Source organism: Stegodyphus dumicola, chromosome X1, assembly GCF_044657685.1.
Source record: "Stegodyphus dumicola isolate Sdum_Otavi_A_Nest chromosome X1, ASM4465768v1".
NCBI lineage: Eukaryota > Metazoa > Arthropoda > Arachnida > Araneae > Eresidae > Stegodyphus > Stegodyphus dumicola.
Window position 1 is genome coordinate 254,148,384 of NC_140780.1, and position 27,107 is coordinate 254,175,490.

Consider the following 27,107-nt stretch of genomic DNA (forward strand, 5'->3'; position numbering starts at 1 on the left):
GTGAAGTAACAATAGAGTCTTGAAAAGGTTTAAAACAACCTATTTATTAAATCAAACTCGTACTTACACATTAACTAACATTTACGGCTGTGTAACTTAAAGTTACAGTCAAAACCAAATTTAAAAGAAACCTCGTAGTCAACCTAGTAGTACACAACTGAGTTAACTCGAAGTTGGCTCAAAAACTTCTCACAAGCGTCACAATTTAAATGTAGGCAGCAATAACGCAAAACGAAATAATTAAAATCTTATCAGCGCTAGCGAAATTTAGTAACGTGGTCTCGAGAAGCAGAAATGCGTTCTGCCTTACGGTCCAAAACCCTCGACTAATACTCACCTAATTTGCATTCTGGTGAGGAAACGAAAAGGAGAAGTAAAGCTGAAATTATAAATAACTGGTTACTTAAAATGATAACCTTATAAGGTATTTCTCCAGCCTTCTTATCATGCCTTCGTAGTGTAGTGGTCAGCACGTTCGGTGCGTATTCGAAAGGCATATGGTTCGAAACCCGGCGAAGGCATAGCTCATTTTTCATCGATCCTGCTTTCAAAAAATACCTAATGTCTCTACAGTATCGCCCGAACTAAAAAAAGGTGGTGGATTATGATTCTCCACCACCAGGATTTGGCGATTGGATCCCCTAAAACGGCAGTCTCCCTTTAAAAGGGGGAGTATGTAAGCTATTTCTCCCGCCTTCTTAGAATGCCTTCGTGGTGTAGTAGTCAGCATGCTCGGCGCGTATTCGAGAGGCCTGCGGTTCAAGTCCTGGCGAGGAATTGCTAATTTTTCATCTCTCCTGTTTTAGAAATAACCTAATGTCTCTACAACCCTACACACTTATTTGGATATATTGATTCTGCGTTGAATCCATTCTCACTGCGTTGAATAAAGCCGTGAGAATGATTAGTACTATAAGAGGGGCAAAATGTGGTTTTTAATCCAGATTATAGTAAGGATAATGACATTATGAAGCGTATAATGATTGATAATTATATATTTTTTATACCTTCAGAATAATTACTTCATACATGTTTCAAGTGCATAATTTAACGATTAAGTATAGTATCTGAAGCAGTTGTATAAAACATGAAGTATAAAATATTTGAAGTTAATACTGAAATTTCAAGGACACATTTGGAAACTACTCTCACGGTCGTAAGACCTGAGAGCTCACCATCCGCTTTCTCACAGAACCGTTGAAGTGGCTGACCAAATTTTCTTAATTTTTCACTCACGCTTTATGGAGTGGTTGTGTCGTTGTATGTTCCTTCTTCTGAATGGGATGAGACTTGTTCCAGCCAAACATTTCGTTGGTGTGGGGCCATCGTTTAAGTAATTGCATTTAACTGGGAGTTACGTAATGATTTATTTTCCCCAGAAACTATGAACCTGAGACCTCATGATCTTCAGCTACAAAGCTTAATTTCTTTCTGATCTTTGTTGACTGGGTGCGCCTTTGCAAGTTAAGCAGATTCTTTTGTTAGAACTGTGTTGTTTAGCAATAACTTGCATATTTGGCGTAACTTTTGAAAATTATTTTATTTTATTCATGTGTCCTTTTTATTTCCGTTTACCAGAATTTCTAGACTTTATAATTTGAAGAACTGGAAATGTGATTTTTTTCTTCAACGTGTGCAAAATGTTTTAATTAAATGTCTTTTAAAAATTATTAATTTTATTTTGAAGGGGCATTAATAGCACTATGTAGACTGAAACGCTGTTTAACTAATATGTTAATTAATAAGAAGTTTAAAATGATCAATAACACCAAAAAATATAAATAATTCAACAATCGTGTAGTAAGAAGCGAACTTTCAAGGCACTCAAAATTTTGTTTCAACAGTAATGCCCTTTTAAACGCAGTGAAAACGCTTCTGAGTCTAGTGTGTTGCAGGTGAAACATCGGGTACAAAAACGTGTCGAAGAAAAAAATAGCACAGGGCGAAAACATCATGGTATAAAACATAGTGGGAGAAAAGAAAACAAGAAGAAAACATCGCAGGTCTAAGTTAAAATAAAACTTCACAATTTCAAAAAACTCCGCAGCTCAAAACTTTGCAATTTAAAAACATCGTCGTGGAAAATATCGTGATAAAAAATAAAGCACTTATACAAACCATCGCATAACGATGCTATAAATAATGCAGACATGTATTTTCCATGCTTTAAAGTTGTAAATGCATGTTCGTGTAATAATTGGTGAAGGAGCAACGAATATTTTTACTTTTATATTTCATATTTTTGAATTAACTTAAGCATTCAAAAACTGAAAAAATTAGAAAAAATAATGGTATTTGTAGCAATTGGTGTAATTTTATTATTAGTTAATTAGTCTCTTTTAAAGTTGTAATGATAATTTTTTATGAAAAATGTGGTCTAAAAAGATTAGACAGAAGATGAGTAGCTGCATGGGGTTACTTATATTAAAACTGTTTAATTAATTATCAGATTGTAAAAATATTTTATTTCTGCTTTATTAATTTGATATTCTTCTAGTCAAAATTAAATCTTACTTTGTGTCAGTTTCTTCGTTTCTTCTTCTTCTTAAAACGTCATTAACATTTTTATATACAATGTGCAGTCAATCGTTTGGCTGTTTATTTGCTAGTTATGACGAAATACGTCAGCTACGAAATACTTCAGTAGAGGATTTGGATTTATTGAATTATGGTAAAGCACGCTAGGGCTATCTGCGTAACAGAAGAAATGAATTTGTGGAGGACTTTCTCAGAACTGGCTTGTATCTGCATTATGCACTGTGAAAACCACAAACTCGCATGCATCCAGCTCGTCAATCACCTAGTCAGCAGTGGAAATATTAATGGAAACAGTTCTTTTTTATATCAGTCGAACACTGGTAGTTCGACCTGGCAAACGAGTTCGTTGCATGAGATATTCAAGGTTTCTTAATGTATAAGGGGTGTTCAAATGATAAGGTACGAAACGAGACTATGGATATATTGAAGTCTTTATTCGCAAGTAATCACCAAAGGCCTGAGCACAACTATCCCACTTTTTCACGAGCCAAATGATTTCTTCTTCCCAGAATTCCTGTAGCCGTGACAGGAGCTAGTCCTCCTCTATGTCCTTCGGTTCGTCGTCCGAGTTGAAGCGCTTCCCTTTGAGATGTCACTTCTCATCAGGTCGTCCACCTTGTCGATGAGTTCAGGTCGCCCGAGTCCAAGCCCTCATCAGGTCGCCCGGTCTCGGGCATCACTCAAACACTCCAAGCCAAACTGGCACTCCACTTTCTCACTATATGGCGATGAATATTGGCTGGTTTAAATCCTTCCACAGTTAGAAATCTGATAACAACTCGCTACTCCTCAGTCGTCGAATTTTGCAACGTGAATCCCATGATGTGCTCACACGCATTTCCGCATCAACTGGACGGAACATACAACTACCTGCTTCACTCTTGCGTCATGTGCGTGAGCCCGCGTATGCGCACAACCACGACAAACAGAACAGTCGCGTCCTTAGGTGTCTCACTACGCTATGCCAAAGCGGCATATTAAGATTTCAACCGGTTTATTTGTTACGATGTGTCGTACCTTTTCATTTGAACAACCTTTATATAATTTGAATGCGAGCAAGTTTCTGAGAAAATTCTCCACGAAGACATGCCTTCCCTTAAGCAGAAAGCCTAGTGTGCTTTGCTGTAAAACAATAAATCCAAATCCCTCACTGAAATACTGAACATCTAACATGGTTCTAATCATGATTAACTAGCAAATCAACTTCCAAATAATTGATTTTACGATTTTGATTTTTAATTGATTGACACTTTCAGAAGACGAAGAAACTGAAGCGAGATAAGAATTAATTTCTGCTAAAAGAATGTCAGATTAACAAAAGTGAAAGAAAATAATTTTACAATCTGAAAATTAATTAACGAATTTTAATATAGGTAACCTTATATAGTTACTCATCTTCCTTTTTCTAATCTTTTTGAGACTATAATTACTAATAAAATTACTGATAAATCTTTACAAAAGAGATTAATTAAATAATTTTCTTTATTAGTTAATTACATAAGTTTAAATTTCTTTTAACTGTTGTAAGTAACGTTAATTTTAAAAAGGCCTCTAAAATACAGGGTGGTTATAATTAAACTTACCCTATAAACGGCATCCTACAGCGCAAACGGGTGAACGAAATGCAACGAAATTTTGTATATGGCTATACACGAGATGCGCTCACGGAGTTTCGGAAAAAAATATAGTTTCAAAATGCACACCAGAGGACGACTTTTCGGGAAAAACATGAAATTTAACACAATAAACGACCAAAACGGAATACAGAAACAATATTAACAATCTGGAACACGAATTATGAATAATAAAATGCAAAACCGGGAAAAGCTATCAGTTGTAGGAGAAAAATGTCGAGATTTGCATGCTTGGGAAGAGGAAGCTTTATGCAAAACAGGTTAGGGTATAAAACCTTTGCAGACGTTGCCATGTTTAAATCGATGTTTTCGGCTGTACTAATGACGGTCTCTTTAGTTGAATGTGCGTACTTGGTGAAACTGTTTTACGAAAACAAGGGGAATGCTTTTGCTGCAGTTCGCAAGTTTCGTCGTAGAAAGAACCTACTGCGTGGACCAATGTCTACTAAAGGTATTCGGGCCATAATTAAGAGATTTGAGGAGACGGGGAAATTAGGAGTTCAACTTGGAAGAGGCAGTAAACGCGCCACACCGGTACTTGTTGATGCCGTCAAGACAGCTGTTGACGCACAGTCCCAGACTTCAGAGTTTGGGGGCAGTAGCGCACGTGCAGTTTCTCGACAGACAAGCTATTCTTACAGCACCTTCCGAAAAGTACTCAGAAACATAATGCACTACTTCCCATACAAGATCCGTCATACCCAGGAGCTCCTTGATAGAAGCCACAACGTCTGTCATTCGCAGTCAGTTTTTTCAACAGAATGACTGTTGATCTGCCATGGCCTTGGAATATTCTGTGGAGCGATGAGGCTCATTTCTACCTCAGTGAGACAGTCAACACACAAAATTGCCGCAGTTGGGGTAAGGAAAATCCGCATATCCACACTGAAATTTCCCTACAGTCTCCGAAGATCATTGTCTGGTGTGGATTCACGGCGACATTCATCTTCGGGCCATTTTTCTCGGAAATCTGTGAGCGTGCGTCTTTCAAATGTTCCGTTACGGGCCGTCGGTACTATGACATGTTGCAGACGTTTGCTGTGCCCAACTACAGCAAAGGTGGGTCCTTACATCGACCATTTTCATGCAGGATGGTTCGCCCCCACATATCCATGAGTCCGTGAAGGCGTTATTGCTCCAGCACTTCACAGAGGAACGTTTTATTAGTCGCTCCTTTCCTAATCCATGGCCACCATGTTCGCCGGATCTAACTCCGTGTGGTTTCTGGTTATGGAGCTGTTTAAAACGTCTGGTGTATCCTGAAGGTGTTAGGACGTTGAATGACTTAAAGAACTTCAAAACGCTTCATATGCAAAGCCTCACAACTGATCAGTTACAATGTGCTGTTGAACACATTGTCCATCGACTAGAAATTTTGCAGGTGAATGAGGGCGGTCACGCGGAGCATTTTTCCCTACATCGTCCTGCCCACGATTAACAACTGCTTCTCTTGTGCAATTTCGTCCTAATCTGTTCTTGTTTCGGCCAAACTGAACTGTTTTTGTTTCTCCCTTAGCTTTACTTAATGTGGTTCGATGACAAGGTGATCAGAAATTAGTCAATAAATGTTAATATTGTTTCTGTATTCCGTTTTGTCGTTTATTTTGTTAAATTTTATGTTTTTACCGAAAAAGCTCCCTCTGGTGGACATTTTGGAATTTAGTTTTTTTTTTTTTTTTCAAAATTCCGTGAGCGCATCTCGTGTATAGCCCATATACAAAATTTCGTTGCATTCCGTTCACCCGTTTTGCGCTGACCGATGACGTTTATAGAGGAAGTTTAATTATTACCACCCGGTATTTTGAAAGCTTAAACTCCAAACAGCTAAATAGTTAGGTGTACTCGCTTTTTAGAGGTGATCGATCGATAACTTAATCACGGTTATCTAAAAAGTAGTTTTCTGTTTCTTATAAGTTTAAATTTGTCTTACATGTATGTTTATGCGCAGTGTCCACAAAAATCTTTATGCGACCTTTATTTTCGTTACCGCTGTTCCTAGACACATATATGCAGTTACGCAGATGCTCTAAATGGCGCAAAGATTCATGTTTTGGCATTCTTAAATATAAAAAATCAATTTTGTAAAAATTGTAAATATATAACTTTTTATACTGTAAATCCGGTTGTTACAGTTATATTTCGTAAAAGTTTAAATTCATTCTAAAGAATAAAACACAAGAAATCTGACTTCCATACCACAAAAGTTAACCTAGATATTATTTAATTTTAAAGTTTCAGATCATGCTTTCTGAAAATTCGGGAATCATACACAAATTCAAGAATGAAATATATAAATTTGTATGCAACTAGAAATGAAGTAAGTATCAGCTTAGAAAAATGTTTCTGATGTTAATAGGTTAAGCGACAAGCAGTGATATGCAGGCTGTCGTGAAAAGTTTTAATCAATGAAATTTCTTTCAAAAAGGAGATCTTATTCTCAGACACTTAAGGAATTCTTAGAGTTTATAAGTAATAACAGGCTTAAAGTATTGACAAACAACCAACTCGTAACGTTATTTGCATAAATAAAAAATAAAAAAAATTCTAGTCCAAATAATTTTTATATGACTAATAGATTATAATCCTGACATTAAAAGAAGTGAATGCGAATATTCGTAACGTAGTTTTAACATTTGAAAGCTTAAAAATATACTGAAAATGGTTTCTTCATATCAAATAAAATGAAAGTTTAAATTAAAAAACATTACACGCCAGTAAATCATAAAGGATTTCACTGAATGACAGTAAACGGAGAAAAAAATCATCTTCGAACCATCTTTATTTAGTTTTAACTGATTCCTCGAGAAGGCAGATGAGTCGATTTTTTGCCACTTTAAAATCCATAGTAAACTTAAATGCCTTGATCAATATATGTATTGTAAGGTATTTCTCCCGCCTTCTTAGCATGCCTTCATGGTGTAATGGTCAGCAAGCTCGACGCGTATTCGAGTGGTTCGAGTCGCGGCGAGGGCATTGCTCATTTTTCATGTCTCCTGTTTCGAAATAACCTAATGCCTCTACAGTATATATATATAACTAAATTTTATTTTTATGGTTATTGCAGCATTACCATGTTTAAAAGCAATCTTGATGTATAAAAATGACACCCTTAATTATCTCTCGTATGGATAAAGCGTAGATGTTGAACAAATTACTCGCGGTCAGTTGCTTTAAACTGGGAAGTAAACGCAATAAGGCAGCTTCTTAACAGAATCATTGTTTTTATTTCAATATAGCAGTTCAAAGTTATAAAGAATTAAAAAAGGTGCTAAATTATAGCTAGCGGACACGCATGAACAAGCTTAAAACTTAGAAGATTAAGAAATATATGTATATTCACTGTGAGTAAGCAAGGAAGGTGAATTTTCTAAGCTAGCCGCTCTTTCTCACTAAAGGGTCTATCGTCGATATCAGATTATTGTTCATTAAATGTGTAATTAATAAATATATAGAACTGGAACCTTTGCATTTTACTTTTTAACGGCCACAATTGTTTTAATTTCTTAATAATTAAGTGTTATGTTTTCACTTTGCAAATATTTTGTAACCTGAACCACTTCTGTAGAATTAAAAGAGGAAGGATTATTTTCTTCTAGGAATTCTCCCTCCTATCGAAATTCCTGTTCCTGGAATTCCTCCTCCTCAGAATTCCTCTCCTCTCCTCACAAACTGCCTATGTTAATAATGGCAGGAAGATTTAGTTTTCCTATTTGAACATTGTACTTTAAAATATTGTCATTTTTTAGGTAGAGGTTTTTGGGAAAGGCCGTATGATAATTTAGAGCGGGATATGGCTGATATGGATAGGCCACGTGTTGTGGCTGGAAATTCCTCCAGGCCTGATTTTGAGTTACATACTGCCTAGGGTAAAATATCCTAGGCTGGTAAAAATTTGCTGTAAATTTTGCCTAGGAGCTGAAAAACCTTTCTAGATGTATTATTAGTATATTCTATAATTCTCCCTACAAACTTGAGGTCTAACTAAAGAAATCCACTTTTGCAACAAATTAATAGTCTGGACAGTTAGCAACATTTTTTATTGCTCTGGTAGGCCTTGATTTAAGGCTTCAATTAATTTTTTGTCATTAAATTTTAAGCTAAATGCAAAACGTAATTTTTGTCTAAAGTACTTGTTAATATCATTAAATTTAAAATAGTTGACAGCCACAAAATGATTAAAGGTAATATTTTCGGAACTTAAAAAGAAGCTAAACATTTGTCTTTATGAAATTCTTATGAAATTAAATGAAAAATTCTTATCTACTGGAAAATCCAAATCTTGACCATCAAAAATTGGAAAATTATATTTCTCTGAGTTTACGGAAGCAGTTTCGGGTTTGCTCAAAGACATTTTTGCTTGAGAACACGTTTGCATGGAGAAATTTTAGTTCTAATTTTAATCAATTACACATCAGTACTTGACACTGATTATTGGTAATATCATTACGATTGGAAAAAGAAGAAGGGAAATAATAATTCTAGCACACAGTTTAAGCATTAATTTCAATTCTGTACTGGCGGAAAAAAATCTCAATTTATTTGCAAAAGAACAGGATGAAGCTACACATTTCGGTGACCTTGAAAGCATCGGAATGATTTGGAACGTTGTCACTCTGAATCTTTGAAAACACTCATCATTTTATCATAAATTAACGCTGGATTAATTTTGAAAGGCTGGTTCGGTTGTATTTTTAAGCACTCGCAGAAATTAATGATTCGATTTTTTTTTTCACTTTTTCATATTGTTGTTGAATTACGTTGCATTTATTAACTCGCTGAATCTGCTAGATCAGGGTTTCTTAAACTTTTTCCAGTCGCGACCCCTTTTTATCACAAAGATTTTTTCGCAAACAGCAGGACCCCAATAATTAGTAATATTTACAAAAGTTCTGTGGGACCCCATAAGTATTGCTCAAATCTGACACACGCTTGAGTGAAACTGTCAGTTTTTTCAATTGCAGTGTAATATACTATTTCAGTTTTAGGTCATTAACTTAAATTTCTAATTATAAGACATAGAACAATGAGGACATTTTAAATAAATAACAGACGAAATGACAGCGTCCCGTGCAAAGAAAGAAAAAAAAAAAAAAAGAACCTTTATATTATAAAAAGAATGCGTTGAAACGCTTTCGTTTTTTAATTTGTCTGTATTATCTTATCTTTATCTATTTTCAGATATATTGTGTAAAAATATTTGGTAGCTGTAAAATTATTACAATAAGTTAAAGAAATATCAAAACTGCTAAAATTTTTGGTGATCCCCTGCTGCAGGTCCCGGGGGTCGCGACCCACAGTTTAAGAAACCCTGGAAACCCTGTGCTAGATTAAATTTCGAAGAATGGATTTTCACTCAAAATACTTAAAACTGGAGAACACGTGTTTGGGAATGATTCGGTGTGAATGACTTACTGATTAATAGCTGCGCACATAGAATGACGAAGCCGCAGGTATCTTGAGGATTAGTACATGAAGGCATTAACCGATTCTCTTCGACAATTGTAGTCGCAGTTTCTATTATAATACTTCGGTGAAGCACAGGTACACATCCTGATTGACTCAATTGTGATTTAAAAAAAAAGAAAAAGGGGTAGCAATGTTGTTAGGCGTAGAATGTAGATCCATTTTGAAGAGGAAGAATACTGATTGCGTAGAAAATTAAAATGTCGATCCACAATGAATAAGAAATTTGGCAGTCGATGGAGTTTTAATTCTATTTGTATTTAAATTCACATTTAGAGCCACGGTTCACTTGCATTCTAATCGGGCCTATTTCCAGAACATTTACACTTTTTACTACAATTGCGACAGGAACACAGCGCAGCGAAATAACGTCCAAGCAACAGCAGAGTTACAAGCGAAGTAAGAATTTATCCAATATGGCAGCTTACTAAAGAGGAAGGTTTTGGTGTACAAAGGTTTCAGTTCTCAAGAGCTTGAGTTCCGAAATAACTACGTCATCAGCGTTACATTAGCTTTGTGGCGTAGATTAATTAAGAAATGGCGCATTTCAGATATGTATTATTATTCTTAGAATAAAGATTAGATAACCAAATTAAAAAAAGAGCAATTAAAAGGCTATTACTAAACTAAATTCTAAAGATAATTTACATATTTTTTATCTTATATGTAATAATAAAATTCCATAGTCAAAAATACACTTAAAATTCTATCTGTATGTACTTTTCATTTCTAATGGCGACGGTCTGTTATTTGAAAGTACGTGGAATTAAATCCACAGCCCCGTAGTCTTGTTTTTCCCGCCTTTTCTACACATACAGTTATAGAATGTTCTGGAGATATTTAAAGCGAACTGGAATGGCTGACGAGGCTGACGTCATTTCTTGGAAGCTCCGCCTTTCCAGAGGCTATAAAAGGACTCGCAAAGGAATATCGGGTCTTTTCTTTAATGTAATGATGCAGTAAACTTCATACAAAAAGTTATTAGTACTTCTTTTTTATTTACTCCGGAGATCTGATTTTTGTAACTGCTATTTCTCAAGAATAATAATAAATGGATCCTGTTTTTTAAACTTATCGTCTGATATTTTGAGCTTCGACTATGTCTATGATCCTTCACCAATCTATTTATTCCGGACAAAAGCTGGTGCATCATATATATAAGTTAATTATAAGTAATAAATTGCCTAATACTTGCGCTAAAGCTGCAAAGTAATAAAATAATAATTTATTTTCCAGTAGATTATTTAATATATTACCTCCTTTAAAACCAATAGTTAGAATTCTATGAATTGAATTAAGTCATTAGCATATTTAAAATGGAATTGTTAAAATGAAATAGTAAAGCGCGAAAATGTAACCAACAAACTAAGTAGTTATATCATTGACCAGAAATTAGTTGACTTTTCAAGGGAAACAAACTAACTTCCTATCAATTAACAATATTTAATAGAAACGAAAATGTTTCGTCTTTTTCTCGCGTAAGAATCAAGTCTAAAAAAGCTGTTATGTAGGGTTGAGTTAAAAATTATTCATCGTTGCTAATTAAAAATCGGTAAGAAATTGGTGGGTCTGTCAACCTGTAAGTGCAGTCTCAAATCGGAATATAGTGTAATTCTTACAAGAATGAGTTTAATAATTTTCTTACTTGAGAAAATTGGACTTTCGTCTTTTATCATATTAAAATAATGTAAAACTTGCTAAAATAATTAAACTACGAAGAACAAGTGTAAGTACACATTATGTACACTGCGCAAAAATATATGGCACAGTTCTATATCTCCCGTTCTACTGGGCCGATTGACGAAATTCAACTTGCTTTTTCATGTCTTGAAAGCGCGACTTAGAATATGTATTAGATTTATATATCGCGATGTTCTAATATAGGTATTTTGACGCAAAATCGGACTTTTTCTGAAATGACATGCCAATATTTTTCCATGTTTTGATTCTACGACTCAAATTATGCCAAACTGCCAAGTTTTGAAAAAAAATCGCATGAGTAGTTTTTAAAGAATTAGCTCACAAAAGTTTAGTTCCTCAGTGTTAATTGAATTTCGTATATGCTTATTACTCTTCCTTTTTTTATTAAACTTATTTGATTCTTCCTCTCACATTTCGATATTTAGGTTCATTCCAAATAAAATTCGTCCATTTTTTATGATTTATTTTTAAATAATTTTATAAATTTTTTAGGCAAAGTTTGAGTTATAACCTATAAAATTTTTACCGCCGTCTTAAAATAGATGTATTTCTAAGCATACCTGCCAAAAATTAGAGTTTTTTATTCACAGTTTCCGAAAATATACGTGAATTTATATACTGGCGCATTTTGAAATTTGACATATTTGTTGAAAGCGATAATAGCATCAAATGTGGTTTAGGCACTTTGTTAAAATTATTTGAAAGTAGGAACGATGGTACATTTTTTCCGCTCATGCACAATGTAAAAAGGGAAAGGAAAATAGGTTGCCATATATTTGGAAGTTCGCCAAATGAATTATTCTTGTCGAAAACTGAAAAAAAAACGCGCCAAGATAAATGTTTTAATTTCTCCGTAAATTTCGCACCAAATTTTGCAACATTTAATATTTAGGCATAATTTGAGTCGCAGAATCGAAATATAGAAAAACATTGGCACATCTTTTCAGAAAAAGTTCGATTTTGTGTCAAAATCCCATATTAGAATAATGCTATATATAAATCTAATATATATCCTAAGTTGCGCTTTCGAGACATGAAAAAGGCGATCTGAACTTCGTCAATCAGCCCAGTAGAACAGGAGATATAGAACTGTATTTTTTTGTTTTTTTTGGGGGGGGCGCAGTATAAACCTATCGATGTGATAAGTGAAAAGTTAACACATATAAAAAACCGATCGACGGAACAAGTTAAAACAAAATTAAAACATATGAAAAAAATATAAAATTACAAAAATTATAAAGCGGAAAATGGTAAATTAGCCTAATTCGACCTTCAACCTGGCTTTTCAAGGGAAATTTCAGTTGGACGTCGAACCAAGCTAACACAATTACGCGTTTGGCCGAAACAGATAATTGAAACTCTTGTGTGACGAAAAATTTTTTAAATAATATGAATTGTCCCAAAAAATCTTTTGGAGTCAATTCTCTGTTCCAATTTCCCGACGCGTCCGCAATAAATGACACATTAAGGTGTAAAATATGTAAATGCAACTCCGATGTACAGCTAAAATTAAAATAAAAATAAAATAAATAGCGGTCTGCTATTAGTCAAACTATACAATAACGTACGGGCTGGACCTGCAAGCTTAAAGAATTAAACCTTTATGAATTTTATAGATCTGAAATTAAATTTGAAATTAAATTTAAATGAAAACAAACGCCGTGGGTCTTGCTAAGACCAAGAAAATTTTTTTTAAAAAAAGAAACACAAAAAAAGAAACATAAGAAACAGACCTGTGGTTGTAATCCCCTCAGTGTCTTTCAAAACCATCCCTCTCTTCGTGTGACGTAGGTGGGGGAAACAATGTCACTGTGTAACAGCCAATACGATTAGATTGTCCTTTGCGGGAACTCGTACCCCCCCCCCCCCGAGTTAAAAAGGGGTTTAAAGACTCGAAAAGACAAGGAAAGAATCCAAAATGGCGTCAGTCAAGTTGTAAGAAGAATAAAACTGTTTCTAAATGTGAAAATGGCTAATTCAACAAAAGTTAGAGTAAAATGGAAAAAAGTCATTTGTTAATAAAAGTCGTAATTCTTCAAGCTAGAGGGCGATCAAGCTACAATGAAAAACGAAAAGGCCCGATTTGTTAATAAAAGTAGAATTGGCCATCAAAGTAATTTAAAACTATTAAAACAATAGTATTAAAAGTATTGTGCCAAAATCTTTTGGAGGAAAGAAAATGTAGTGAGCAAAAAATTTTTAAGACACTTACAGCACCGTACTTACTTGCTTTTCAATTATATATATATATATATATATATGTAATATATTCAGAAGCAGGAATTTTTGATGGCGTAGAAGTGCTAATCCATAATGACTAGGAAATTAGAGGCGAATGCAGATTAAATCTTCAGTTTTATTTTCAGCAATATGTTTCACATTAAATGTGCCTGTTCGAAAAGGCTTGCATTTTTTATAACGTTTGTAGCAAGAAACCAGCAGCGGACAGACAGCAATGTAGCTAGGCCAAAGCGTGGAAAGCAAGTGCGTAATTTTCAGGGTGAAATCTTATTCAAACTGAGTTAGTTTTGATTCTAAATACATTCTGATTGGGCAGTTAATATTGCTCTAAAATTACTATTGGCTGGTTGAGTTTTAGTTCCATTTACATCATCATAATTACGTAAGAATCATATGACATAGAATAGTCTTGAAATGACGCAGTGCAGAGATGCGTTACTATTTTTAGAACAGAGAAGGGAAATTTACGTTGCTAATTTAATCTTTAACATATTCTTTATTTTTCTTACATATCCCCCCCCTTCAAAAAGAAAAAGGTGTAACGACAGAGAAGCCTTTTTAAAGGAAAAGCGTTAAAGCACTAGCAAATGAAAATAAATAAATAAAATAAATCATAAAATTTTGATCCTGTAAAGTATTATTTATAAGTAAAATTTTTTTTAATAAATTTTTAATTTTTAGAGTCCCATTGAATTTTTCAGTATTTCAGTCCAAAAGTCTTTTGTTTGAGAGTTCACACAATCATAAATATGTAAGAATTATATGACATAGATTAATCTCGAAATGACGCAGTGCAGAGAGGGGTTACTATTTTTAGAATAGAGAAGGGAAATTTACGTTGCTAATTTAATCTTTAACATATTCTTTATTTTTCTTACATATATATATATATATATGTAGAAATATATATATATGTATGTGTAGAAACCACATAGGAGAAGGATTAAAAATACTGTTTATTAAACTCTTTAAAATTCACAATGCGTCGACTTGACGCTAACACATTACGCCTCACTCGGGAAGTAACAGAAATAACAAGACCTAAAGTAAATATTCGAAGATATTAACAAGTAGTAGAAATTACTGTATAAGGCTCAGATACTCCTGTTACTTAAAACCGCGTCGAAAATGTAGTGGCAGCAAAGTAATAGCTGTTACGCCACGTTAACGAGCAATAAATGCAGAAACAGAAGGCTCATGCTACAGAGGTAACGGCGGCTTGTCCAAACTCTCTATAACTTTCTCTTCTAGAACTCAGTCTTTAAACCCTTTCTCCTTAAGGTAGAATTTGCATTACTTCACTCGCGTTTCCAAGTGTATACGAGCCAGTTTCCCTTAGAAAGTCCTCCACGATGGCATCCCTCCTCTTAGGCAGATAGCCCTCGAGGCTTTGCTGTAATTAAATAACCTAAATAACCTCGCGTTTCCAAATTTAAGTATTCTGGCTTTGGCAATTAGGGGAATAAAGGCTTATAGGAAAGCTTAAAATTAAACTTAACGTGTTAGTAAAAAATAAATATAAATCCCTACAAGGTGCTTGTTAGATCCATTGAATAAACGCCCTCTCTTTGCGGATTAAGAATCGACACATTCATTGATATTATTGCAAAGTATTTAGAATTTAAGTGACCATGCTTATAACACAAATCTAAATAAGAGTTCCATGTTATTAACAATAAAATAATTATTAGTTTGGTGGTTTGCATATGCAGCTGGGCAGTGCCTCGTCAGAAGACCAAGAAGACATAGCTTAGCATGGCTCTCCAAATGTGGACTTTATACATTTCTATCAAGGAAGTCGAGAATATGACAGACGAGAAACAAAAATTGCATTTTTAAGATTCTTATACATTTCTACTACATTTCGATCAGAAAAGGGAGCACATATTTTTGTCAGTCTTTCCTTGCTTCAATCTCATTTACTTATTTGTTTACTTTTGTGTCACTTCTCGCGCTTTGCGTGATATCATTAACTTTCACTGCTCATATCTCAATCTTAACTAAAGTGATTACGTCTGCACAAAACTCGTTTACAAATAAAGTTCACACATTATTATTAAAGATAAGGCACTGAAAGGTGCGTGAAATCATGCCACCCTTACTGTCCTCGTTTTCCTCATTATTTGTTTTTTTAATTTATTATTCTTAAACTTTCCTTTCACTTGGCGTAATAAACGACTGGCTATCTGTTATGATCTCTTACCATAGGAAGAGTAACTGAAAATTGTTGTTCATAATTAAAGCTTAATATTTTGATCATTCGTAACTACAATTCCTTTTTTCTCTGATTCCATAAAGATTAATAGGAAATTTATATTTACTAAAATTTTTACTACTTAAAAAAATTTTTTTACAGCATTCAAATTTATTTTTTCATTATATTAATTTTTAAAAATAACCTGATAAAAACAAAGTAAAATTTAGAAAGCAGTGTACACAATTATAAAAGTAGGCATTCAAAATTTTTAGTTCTTTATGTATATAATTTTAATTCTGGCTAACATCTTCCAGAAAATCCGATATTTTTAATACGTAATTATTTCAACTTTCTAATGAAATCTTGCTTTGTCCATGTTATACATAGAATCCGATATTATTCCGATATAATCCGATAATAAACACCCTGCAGCCACTTCGTTCGCTAGGATTTGAACCTGGTTCAAACTAGGGCCCAAGGATCTAATTAAAATTAGGGTCAAACCAGTCGCCAAGTGGGTAATTTTACCCACTTGGTAACTGGTGGACTTGCGACATTTAGAATGATACATCTTATAATCATACGGCTATTTTAGGCTAGATTAGACTCTTTTCCTGCAGATAAAAGTTAATCAGAGAATGCCCGTTAAGAGCTGTGGTTGACAAACACTTTTTAAGAATATCTGCTACGGGTTACAAAGGACTTTCTAAGGTAAAATTAACTCCCGTTACATATTGGCAAAGTCCGGAAAACCCGTGCAACTAGATTATTCCACTTTAGCCGAAATCAGCAGTACTGACTATTAACGACACTGTGTAAGGACACAACTACTGTTTGACTTATTTATGAATACTACTAGTACTCACAATGTATCATAAATTTGGCAGTTTATGATACTTTGTTGTACTGTGGCAACTTAAACGGAACCTAAATTAAAACAAGTTTCAAAATTGTCTAATCTTCGTCGGAATGCAATAAACAATAGTTAGAAGAAGTTGTATCTCCTAAACAATAACTTTCATTCTTTATTTTTCCCGTTTTCAAATTTCAGAATCATCTACGACCTAAGTTACTTGCAGATATTCACTGAATCCTTTTCTTCTGATTATCTTTGCAGTTCCGTGACTACCCTTTTTACCTGATTACCTGACTAGCAAATTCGCGTAACAGAATCTGATAATACAAAATAAACTAACAAGTCTTCTAAAATTTGTTTTCCGTACAAGTCACTGTGTTGTCGAACTGCAGTTCACTTATCTTATCTGCAATTATTTAGTTATTGTGCTATTCACACACTAATTAAGAAATTCATATGTATTATACAGGATGACTCATAAAATTGCCAGGGTTTGAGAGGGCATCCTAAGGCCGAAGATAAACATAAAATGTTTTCTGGACATACTTTGAGAAAGGCGTAGTTTACGAATTAAGGGACTCTGAAGATCAGTAACAAGAAGGTGTTGATGCAGTGCTTTCTTGTAACCTAATATCCTGTTATAAACTTTATTCGGATCTCTTAAATATGTGTAACCTTTTCTCGTGAGTTCTGGTAGCATACTGTGGACATTGTTGATTGGAGTAACTAGCAAGAGTTGAGTGGACACATAGCAAACAACTAGATTTCGCATCCACATCTTATTGATACTCAGCGTCTCGCATTTCCAGAATTATGTATTTCCTTGAGTATGGTAGCAGGATACTTTTTGCTTATCTTCGGCCACAAATATACTGTCGGCAGCTGGAGATTTTATTTTAAAAATTCCTCTAGGTATTTAGCACACGCGTTTGCTAATCTGAGGAAAATCAGAAATGTTGAATTAATGAGCAATACGAAATCTATAATAATAAAGCATAATAAACCTCTAAACAAACTTTTAAAAATCTGGCTCATAATGAGTTTAAAAACTTGTGACATAAAATATATTTTTAGCTGTTTATCTCACAAAATCTGTAAGACTTTCAAACTGTTTATTAGTCACTCACTCAAATAAAAAACATCCTTCACGGTAATTTATAAATAATCTGCTTAATATGTAAATTTGCATGAAGGCTTGCATAAAAGCCACTTTTCCAAATGAACTAATAGAAACTGATATATTAGTCTCATGCCCACCTAGTGATGTCAATAAAAATAGGTACTTACTCGTTATCGTGAATAATTTTTCAAAATGGGTAGAAATACAAACTTAAAACTTGTAAGGATCTTAAGTTTACTAACTTTTATTTTATTTTAAAACTTTACTGCCTTTTCTTATTTTCTACTTCCGGCCAGAGTTAAATGTGTTAACTTGTTTATGCAAATTGTACTTGCTAATGCCCATGTATATAAGTTGTGGCTTTTTACCAAGACAGAGAGAGGGAAAATGAGCCGCCTTGCCACTGCTTTACACGCGAGTATTTAATCAGCTGCTGCTCGCCTTTAAGGCCTGAGGTTTAGTCCTCTTGATATTTCAAACGTATTGCAGTTTCGGCAGTTTGCGTACTTCATATGTAATCTTTTAAAAGGCCAGTCTTAGTGTTAGGCATTTGTAAACTAATTCAAATGTAGCTCTTATTTAGAATTTTAGTTGGGATTTTTATATCTTTACGTTCAGACCCCAAGTGTTTGGTCTCTGTATGCCGAAGCGCGGGAGCACCTGTGATCTTATAGAGAATAAAGGGTAAAGTCAAAACCTCCTGCTGGTGGATTCTATTCCACATATATTTGAACATAGCTTGAGTAAGCTACCTGTTCCTATTCAGGACACATCATTATCCCTAAACAGATAAAGCGACATACAAGTCCTGACAAACTTCCCCCTTCGAAAAATTGTATCAGATACTTTTTTAAATAAATACGTTTCGAAATGTGGAGTTCCATTAAAAGAAATTTCATATTACGGCAAGCAATTCATTAGTCAAATATTTGAGGGATTACGTTCAGGGCTTGGGATACGGCATTTAAAAATGATCTCTTATTGGCAGTAGTCAAACATAGCAAAGGGGATAAATAAAAATGTAATTAAGATTATACGTAGCTATGTAAAGAACTATCATAAGCGCTGGAATAGCTACGTCAATGAGTTAGCATTTGCTTTAAGGATAGCTAAACATGATACTACCGGGAAACCATAGCTGAATGGCTTCTTGGAAGAAAATTGAGTACCTCTCTGGATAAACTATTTTTCGTTCAAAAGAAGGCAGAAAATTTTAAATGGCTGATATACAAAGGTTATTCCACGAAGCTATCCGTAATTCGGATATTGCAAGAAGGAAACAAAAATTGTACTATCATTAAAAAAAAAACCACCTAGATTACAAGTTTAATGTGGGGAAATAAAGTTCTCAAGATTACACATTCCTTGTAATGTGCAACCGAAGATAAAGTGGGAAAATTTTGCACAAAATTTGAATATGTAATTGAACGGATCCGGGAAGCTGTTTTTTATTTAAAGAAGCAAAATGGGGAAGAGGTAGTTGTAAATATAGACAAGGTTAAAACATTACTATGAACGCACTGACAATCCTTTATTAAAAGATGTTTTACAGGAATCTCATCCTAGCAGAAATGCATGCCAACAAGAAGTGACGTAGATGTATCCACATCGAAAATGCAAACAACCAAAAAGAAAAGACGGGGGATAATAAATAATGAAAACGTAAAGTGCGACGATTCATGAGATCAAGAAACCAACCAACAGACAACCAGCGTCAACTTGCAGATCAGCGGAAAAAATTCCCAGTGCAAAGATCAAACATCAGGGACGATTCTGCATGGCAAATTATACGGCCGAAACGCCGAGTGGAGGAGGTTTCACAACAGCAGAGGAAAATGTGTAAGTTTCGGAGGTCAGATTCGCCTACGCAAACAGACGAAAAAAGCACTACCGACGACGATTCCGAAGAATATTGTTACGAATTTGGTATTTAAAAAGCTAATATTAGTTCAATTATAAATTAATTGGTTTTATTTCTCGCGCAGTGCAGCGCGTGACGAATATTAAAAGAAAGCTAAGCCGAAAAATTCAAAATACAAGAGCACGTGCATTAAATAAATAAATATTTCTTTTTGATTTCGAGAAAGTACTGGAAAATTCTAGCGCGTGATTTTAAAATCTTATAAAAGGAGGAAAACATCTCAGTTTGTAGTAGTTGCTTAGTTTGTTGTTATTTAGAAAACTGCTCTTGTTGATTGTAGCGAATTCGCGGATTAGCGTTCTTTAGCTGTTTTGAATTACGTTCTATTGGACAATTGAGTAGTTAAAAGATAACTACTGTGAGATATTGTAATACTGCATGATAATTTGAGAAAATTTAAGCATTTTTGTTGTGATAATAATAAATTTTTGTTCATTTTTCATCGGACTTGTGCATTCATTTCATAACGAACCCGTACGCACGCAACAATTTTTGGTGTCAGGAGTGGGGTTTGAATGCCAATAACAAGAGCGATGGAAGAGCAATTAAGGCAGTTAATATCAGCCTTTGCCTCATTTAAAGAAGAAATGAAATTGGGCCAGGAATCCGTTAAGGACGAAATGAAAGCCGTTCAAGCATGTCAAGAAGAAATGAAAAGAGAAATTACCTGCATAATAGAAAATAAATTTGAAGCTATGGAAGGCAGAATTGACACAGTTGAAAATAAAGTTGGACAAATTGAAGAAAAAGTTTCTTTCGTAAAAGATCAAATTGAAGAAAGAGTTTCTTCGGTGAAAGAAGAAATAGAAAAAAAAGTTTCTTCTGTAAAAGAACATATAGAAGGGAGAGTTTCGGCTGTGGAGGAACGAATTGAAGGAAGAGTTTGTGCCGTCCAACACCAAGTCGAACAACAAATTGATGAGAGAGTTTCTGCAGTTGCCAAAGAAATGGAAACTTTAAAGAAATTCGTAGCGACGGCAGGGAGCAAGAATGATGATTTTAAATTCTTACCGATGCCTGCTCGTCCATTTCTGAAGCTATCCACATATGATGGGAAGACATCCTGGCAAGTGTACAAGACCCAGTTTTCTATCGTTGCGGATGCGAATGGATGGGATTCCCAAGCTAAGGCCTGTCATCTCGCCGCTTCTTTAAGAGCCGACGCAGCGGATATCCTTCAGACTCTTCCCGAAAACAAAAGGTTAGATTTCGAAGCTCTGTCCGGCGCTTTGGAGCTGCGCTTTGGCGAGAAATGTTTAAAAGACTACAGCAGGCTTCAATTAAAATCCCGTCAACAGAAGCCCACTGAATCACTTCAGGAGCTCGCCACGGATGTTGAAAGGCTGTCACATCACGCCTTTTCGGAGTGCCCGACAGAAACAAGGGAAATCCTGTCCCTGCAATATTTCATCGATGGCATCCGGGATACTGAAATACAAAAAGCTCTACGAATGGCGGATGTAAAAGATTTAAAAAGCGCTCTAGTGTACGCCATGAAATTCGAGGCAGCCCAGCAAGCCACTCGTCGAGACCGCCACCCAGTCAGAGCTGCTCAAGTCCAGGAGCCAGGGGATCAAGTCACCGCTCGTCTAGACGATTTAACTAGACAACTGAACGCCTTGAGACGGAATATTGGTGAGAAGAAACCGACCGTTAAGTGCTGGAACTGCGGTGCTGAAGGACACATACGACGAAACTGCAGAATACCCCAGGGTACGGATGTTAAGACCGCTTCTAACAAGCAGCAGGGAAACTAATTAGTGGCCATCTCGCGGGGCGGAGGTTGCCAGATAATGAAAAGCCCCAGTTTAAAGCGCTTCAGATTTCTGCAGTGAGAGGCGGCAGTAATGGACTTTTCATAATAGGACATATTAACGGAGTCCCCTGCAATATGACGATAGACACAGGAGCCAACGTTACCATCATCCGAAAAGATTTGGCTCAACAACTGGAAAGCAAACTTATCTGGACGCCGACCTGCGTTACCCTACAGACTGTGTCCGGTGAGAAGATCGACATCAATGGGAAAGTAAATGTTAACATCACGTTTGGAAGTGCCGCTTACCATCACACGGCATATGTAGCAGAGATCACTGATTCTTGCATACTCGGATTGGACTTTCTAAGGAAATACAATTTTTCCTTGGACTTTAAAAATAACGAATTGCATTCTGCGTCTGAAGACATAACGTTATTTGGAATTAATAATGAAGAAGTTAAATCTGTCCACAGAATCATAGCACAAGACAATATCACAATACCGGCAAGAACAGAAATTTTACTCCCTGGATCTATAGCCGAAAACAGAGATTTCCGCTACGGCATCATAGAATATTCCGATAACTGTAATAGCCCGAAAGGAGTACTAGTAGCCTCAACACTCGTCGACCTATCGAGAATGGTTATCCCGGTGAGAGTTGCCAATGTAACTGAGAAGGCGAGAGTTATTAAGAAAGGCGACGTGGTTGCAGCATGTACTCCAGTAACCAGCGTTGAAAGAAAGAGCAATATCCAAGAATCCGTGTCCTCATCAGAGAGCATTACATCGGAGTTATTGCAGAATGCGCAATTGAACGATGAAGAGAAGAATGCTGCCGATCGCGTCATCAAAGATCTTCAAGTTGTTTTCTCCCGCTCATCTTCTGACGTGGGTCGAACTAGTTTGACACAACATAGAATAGATACCGGCGATCATCCCCCGATCAAGCAACATCCAAGACGTCTACCGTTTGTTAAACAGGAAGAGGTGCGAACACTGTTAAAAGATATGGAAGAAGGCGATGTCATCGAGCCTTCAGCGAGTCCATGGGCATCTCCCATCGTTCTCGTCAGAAAGAAAGACGGCTCAACAAGATTTTGCGTTGACTATCGCCGGTTGAATGAGATTACGAAGAAAGACAGTTACCCTCTTCCTAGAATTGACGACATTCTAGACACTCTTTCTGGAAGCAAGTGGTTCTCAACACTTGATTTAAAGAGTGGGTATTGGCAGGTAGAAATACAGCCTGAAGACCGAGAAAAGACGGCATTTACTACGGGACAAGGGCTTTGGCAATTCAAGGTGATGCCGTTTGGACTGTGTAATGCGCCGGCGACATTCGAACGTCTTATGGAGACTGTTTTGAAAGGTCTTTCCTACGAAGCCTGCCTGATATACCTGGACGACATCATCATCGTCGGAAAGAGTTTTGAAGAACATTTAGAAAATCTTAGGAAGGTGCTTCAGAAACTGAAAGAAGCCAATCTGAAGCTGAGTCCCGCTAAATGCAAATTGTTCCGAAAGGAAGTGACTTACCTGGGACATGTCATCTCTGCAGAAGGTGTGCGCACGGATCCTGAAAAGGTATCAGCGGTTAAATCCTGGAAACGTCCTGAAAATGTCCATCAGCTGAGAAGCTTCCTAGGGCTTTGCACCTACTATAGGAGATTCGTGAAGGACTTTTCTTCCATCGCAAGACCCCTTCACAAGCTGACAGAGAGCAAGCAAAGATTCTTGTGGACAAAAGAATGCGAGGATGCATTTAACAACTTAAAGGAGGCTTTAACATCTGCTCCAATCCTGACGTATCCTCAGCTCGACCGACCATTTATTCTTGACACCGACGCGAGCAATGAAAGTGTCGGTGCTGTTTTGTCCCAAGAAATAGACGGCCAAGAACGTGTAGTGGCGTACTGGAGCAAGTGCCTGTCTAAACCGGAGAGGAATTATTGTGTCACCAGGAAAGAGTTGCTCGCCATAGTCAAAGCCGTAGAACAGTTCCATCACTATCTATATGGCAGAAAATTCCTGCTCCGCACCGATCATGCATCATTGACCTGGCTTTTAAATTTCAAGAATCCTGAGGGTCAAATAGCCAGGTGGATACAGAGACTCCAAGAATATGACATCACTATCCGTCATCGTAAGGGATCATCACACGGAAACGCCGACGCCCTGTCTAGAAGACCTTGCCAAGAAAGCTGCCGATATTGTTCCAGGGTGGAAGCGAAATACGAGCTGCTGACTCCGGTCGCAAGACAAATTACAACATCAACATCGGCTGATCGAGAACCGTGGAGTGATGATGAAGTCAGGAAAGACCAGCTGGAAGACCGCGACATTAAACCGATAATTGATTTAATGGAGTCATCAACCAAAAAACCTACCTGGCAGGACATTTCTATCTGTAGTCCTACAACCAAACAGTATTGGGCACTCTGAGATTCACTTCACATTCGAAACGGCGTCTTATACCGGAAATTTGAATCGGATGATGGGAAGACGTTCCGATGGCAGCTGATACTTCCAAGATCCCGCATTCCTGATGTCCTTAAAGAACTACATAACAGCCCTACGGGAGGTCACTTTGGAATAATGAAGACCTTACAGAGAGTTCGTGAGCGCTTTTACTGGAATAATGCAAAGGATGACGTGCAAAAGTGGTGCCGATCCTGCGATGCCTGTGCAGGTCGGAAAGGACCGAAGAGACGCAGCCGAGGCAAGCTGCAACGTTACAACGTAGGGGCGCCTTTTGAACGTATCGCCTTTGACATCTTAGGACCTCTGCCACGAACTGCTGATGGCAACAAATACATACTCGTTGTCATTGATTACTTCACCAAGTGGCCTGAAGCGTACCCTGTTCCTGATCAAGAGGCTGTCACAGTAGCTGAGGTAATGATACAGCACTGGATTTCCAGGTTCGGAGTGCCTCTTCAGTTACATTCCGATCAGGGAAGGAATTTTGCCTCGGCAGTAATCAAAGAACTATGCAAACTACTCGGCATTGACAAAACTCAAACGACGCCATTGCATCCCCAGTCGGACGGCATGGTAGAGAGGTTCAATCGAACCATCCTTAATAACCTCTCATTAGTGGTTTCCAGAAACCAACAGGACTGGGACAAGAAATTACCACTCTTTTTACTGGCTTACCGCAGTGCTGTCCACGAGACTACCGGCTATTCTCCATCACAAATGCTCTTCGGTCGTGATCTTCGTCTGCCTTGTGATCTATTGTTTGGCCGCCCTCCGGATGCTCCTTCATCGTCTGAGGAATATATTCAAGATCTCCAGGCTCGGTTTGAAGTGATGCACAACTTGGCACGAGAGCGAGTCAACTTGGCGACGGAGAAGATGAAGACCCGATACGACATAAGAGCTACTGAACATCAATTCCATGAAGGAGACAAGGTGTGGTTGTGGAATCCGACTCGACGGAAAGGACTTTGTCCGAAATTACAGTCACCTTGGGATGGCCCGTACACAGTCCTAAACAGGCTGAATGACGTCGTGGTTCGGATTCGTAAGTCTTCGAACTCTAAACCTAAAGTCGTTCATTACGACAGGTTAGCACATTACTATGGCCATAGTACATAATGTAAATAATTGTAAATAGTATAAGACCATGGTCCATTTTGTTTTTAAATGTGTCTTTGATTTGATTTGTATTTAGTATTTGATTTGCATTTAGTATTTGATTTGAATTTGATAGCATTTGATTTGTTTTATGTATTGCATTTATTGTTCATGTTGTTTATTATTGTAATGTAATGCTTATTAATGCATTTATGCCACAGCTGTAAATTTAGCTTACTGTCCAGGGATTGTACTGCCCGGGACGTGCAGTCCTTGGGAAGGGGGCAGTGTTACGAATTTGGTATTTAAAAAGCTAATATTAGTTCAATTATAAATTAATTGGTTTTATTTCTCGCGCAGTGCAGCGCGTGACGAATATTAAAAGAAAGCTGAGCCGGAAAATTGAAAATACAAGAGCACGTGCATTAAATAAATAAATATTTCTTTTTGATTTCGAGAAAGTACTGGAAAATTCTAGCGCGTGATTTTAAAATCTTATAAAAGGAGGAAAACATCTCAGTTTGTAGTAGTTGCTTAGTTTGTTGTTATTTAGAAAACTGCTCTTGTTGATTGTAGCGAATTCGCGGATTAGCGTTCTTTAGCTGTTTTGAGTTACGTTCTATTGGACATTTGAGTAGTTAAAAGATAACTACTGTGAGATATTGTAATACTGCATGATAATTTGAGAAAATTTAAGCATTTTAGTTGTGATAATAATAAATTTTTGTTCATTTTTCATCGGACTTGTGCATTCATTTCATAACGAACCCGTACGCACGCAACAATATGAACCGGACCGCGGAAGCAGAGTTCCCTCAGCGACGAAATAAACTCAAAAGCTACTAGGAGAGGGCTGCGAACAGGAAGTTTTCGGCACAGGTGACAAATGACGTAGAACGGGGCCACCTGGTGTCTACCAGAGGTAAGCAGGTGCATGCCCCTTGTTCCCCACTGTCCAGCGCTTATTAAAGAATTTAAGGATTTAGGCAAGAAACATGACCTTACAGGGGCTAGGTAGCTAGCTGTACAGTGGCTATAGATTTGAGAACAGAGGGTGCAAGGAACATATTGCAATGTCAGAATATAGAACAAAGAGCATAAAGCATAGAAGTAATAACAATGAATAAGTTGTAGGGATTTACTACTTATACTCTACTAATAAGAGATTTACTACTTGTAGGGATTTACTACTTACCCTACTAATAAGTTGTAGGAATTTACTACTTCTACTCAATTTCTTCAAATTTATTTTTACTAATAATTTAAATTTTAGTTCAGACTATAAGCCTATAAGCCTTCATTCTCCTAATTGTCAGTGCCAGAATAGTTAAATTTTGGTAGCGCGCGTGGAAGAACGCAAATTCTACCTTGAGGAGAAAAGTTTAAATACCGAGTTTTCAGAAGGAGAGTTAGAGAGTTGGGCTCTAGCTGCCGTCTCTGCCGTAAGTACGTTTGCTGATTGCTGGTTCAAGTGGCTTAATTGCATTTATCTGCTGTCACTAGTTTTAGAAGGGGATTGAAGTTCGGGATTTCGTTGAGCCCTGTAGTCTAGTTATATCGTTTGTTAATATCTTCAAATTTTTAGTTTCTATTCTCTGACATTCAGTTACCGCCCAAGTAGAGGCGAAGTTTGTAAGCGTCAAGCAGACGCATTGTAAATTTTAAAGAGTTAATAAAGGGTCTGAACCCTTCTTCTGTGTAGTTTCCTGATACTCCTATATTCAGATAGAAGCTAACCCCCTGGACACTACAAAGTAGTGCAACATAAAAGTACATAAGGTAGTAACTACGTAATAAAATAAATAAGTAGAAAATGAAAAAGCAATGAAAAAGTAACACAATACTAAATAAGTAGTGCAATGAAAACGTAGTACAGTATAAATGTACATTTAGTAGACAGGTGACGGAGAGCGGAGACATCTGGCTTCTAACAGAGGTAAGCAGACATGCGTTCCACGTCCTCCTCCGGCTGGAAGCAACAACTCTCTAGAGCTCAATGGGAGCACCCTTCGAGAGTTAAGAAGAATACGAATGCAATGCAATGAACATGTTTTTAAGTTCGTGGTTCGCCGTACACTGTGATTAGCATGATCATGCT

The 27,107-nt window shown here is 36.4% G+C and overlaps 1 long non-coding RNA gene across 2 annotated transcripts in view; it reads left to right on the top strand.

The window, feature by feature from the left end:
- LOC118188691 (uncharacterized) overlaps positions 1-27,107 on the top strand; it is a 120,709-nt gene that overhangs the window by 1,476 nt on the left and 92,126 nt on the right. The gene's annotated exons all lie outside the window — the stretch shown is intronic.